The following is a 2,344-nucleotide window of genomic DNA, read 5'->3' as shown; positions in this document are numbered from 1 at the left end:
GGTGGGAATGAGGTCTGTCGAGCGTCGTTCTTGCAGATCAGCCCAGGCAGCTTCTGCTCTGCAGCACAGGCACTGCAGTTCCCTGTGACCTGGATTAAGGCGCCTGCCACTTCTGGGCTTCTCTGTTCCCATCCGTATTGTGAGTGGGGTCGGCCTTGATGGTGTCAGAAAGCTTTCTTAAGACTCAGAATATTAGTTTCTGTCAGTAAGATGAAAGGCAGAGAATTGATTCTCGTTTTTGGGGGGAAAGGTGCAGCTGTGTCAGAAAGGCCTGGGCAGACCTCTCAGGAGTGACTCAGTGCTGCGCGGAACCGTGTGGCTCTTACTTCTGCTGAGTGCCGGGTCTGGGCTGGGTGCTGGGTGCTGGGTGGGAGACAAGCAATACGGTCCCCGTGCTCTATCTAAGTCAGTCGTTCTCAACTTTGAGTGCTGTATAAACTCCTTTTAAAAAGTTCTCAGGAAACTGGGAGTATGTCCGAGGATTCTAGTTGGAGAAACATTAGCTTAAAAGTTTCTTCGTCGGTTACCTTGTGCCATTTTGACTTTAAACATAAAAATGCAGGCGCTGAAATTGCATAGCTCATCCAGATAAGCCTGAATGCATTTACTTTATGTGAAGATTACTGTCAGTACGGAAACAACATTTAAACCAAAGTGTGTTGCACTTGCAGATGCCTGAGAATAGTTCGGAATCTATGGGGCCGAGTTTGAGGACGTGCTCTTGGGGACTGGTGTGAACTTACCAAATGTGAACTTTATTACTTTTAAAATTAGCAAATAAAATTTGTATATATTTATGGTGACAACATAGTTCGAAATGTGTATACATTGTGGAATGGATAAATCAAGCTAATTGGCATATATATTACCTTAATTTTTTGATGTGAGAACACTTATTTTAGTGATATTCAGGTATTCAAACATTGTTATTGACTATAGTCAACATGTTGTACAATAAATCTCTTGACAAATGTGAACTTTAAAAAAGCATGAGACTGCAGAAGAGATAAGCCAATTTCATGGCTATAGACTCAAGGGGGCCCTTTTGAGCAGGAACTTTGTGATTATGGAGACATGAGAGAAGGCAGACCTCTGTCTTTGAGAGTTGCTTTTCTAGGGTTGCCAGGACTCTACCTCCCGTTTGACCACTTCTTGAGTAGCCAAGGCAGCCCTGGCTGACTGCCAGTCTTCCCTAGAATTCCCTGGTAGTGGTGGGTAGTCCTGGAGCCATAGTTCCCGGATCACTAAATTTTTTTTTAAAAAAGCAAACAAACCACTTTACTGTCCTCATAAAATAATTGTGTATGTATGTAAAGGAATACCTGTAAGGATGTTTATAGTTGTTTATAATAGCAAAAATTTAGAAGTAACTCCCTTTGATAATAGTGGATCAAGCAAATTAAGTGTGTGCTAATTAATTAGTAGATTTAGTGCATTACAATCACAGGGTAAGCTTCAAAAATTCAGACTCCTTGGAATTGTTCCTGGAGATTCTTATTTAGTAGGTGGATCTTAAGAATCTGTACTTAAAATTTTTTTTATTTTTTAATTTATCAATATACAGTGTAGTTGATTTTCATTTCCCTTTACCAGTTCCTCTTTCCCCCTCTCCATCCCTCCCATCAACATCATATCTGTTCACTTATCTTAATAAGTCTGAGGAATTATTGTGATTGTTGTGTCTGTTTTCCCCCCCGTTTGTATATTTATTTATTTTTATTTTTAAAAAGTGTTCCCAGGTATGGTACATTTACATAACATATAATGGAATGCCATATACCCATTAAAGAAATGTACAGTTTTTTAAAAGGTTACACAATATTAAATAAAACCAAATATATACCCAAAAAATAAAAATAAAAAAATAAAAGAATTGGAAGGGAATATGCCAGTATACTGAAAGTTTTTGTAGCTGGGTTGTGTGGAAAAAAACAGTTTTTTTCTCTGCTCTCACACCACAATCAACACAGAAGACTTCTGTGACCAAGTGTGTGGGGATTCTCTTCCCACATACCAAATGGTCAATTCTGCAGACATCAGCTGAGTGTCCTCTAATTCAATTCAATTCTGACACTGTCTACGTGGAGATAGCGTCAGATCACACAGGTTGAGGGCTCAGTCCCCAAGACTGCCCCCCAGTTTTGATGCCAGTCACAAGTCTGAACCTCTGACTGACCAGCTTCAGGTTTGGGTTCCCATGACCCTCTCTTTGGGTTCTATTAATTTACTAGGGCAGCTCAGAGAACTCAGCGAAACACTTAATGTTACCAGGTTATTACAAAGGATACTACAAATGATCCAGATGAAGAGATGCATAGGGCAAGGTGTGAGGGGGAGAGACGCA

The sequence above is a fragment of the Galeopterus variegatus genome, unplaced genomic scaffold (assembly GCF_000696425.1).
Source record: "Galeopterus variegatus unplaced genomic scaffold, G_variegatus-3.0.2 Scaffold3909, whole genome shotgun sequence".
NCBI classification, from domain to species: domain Eukaryota; kingdom Metazoa; phylum Chordata; class Mammalia; order Dermoptera; family Cynocephalidae; genus Galeopterus; species Galeopterus variegatus.
Note: the sequence above shows the minus strand (reverse complement) of the source record.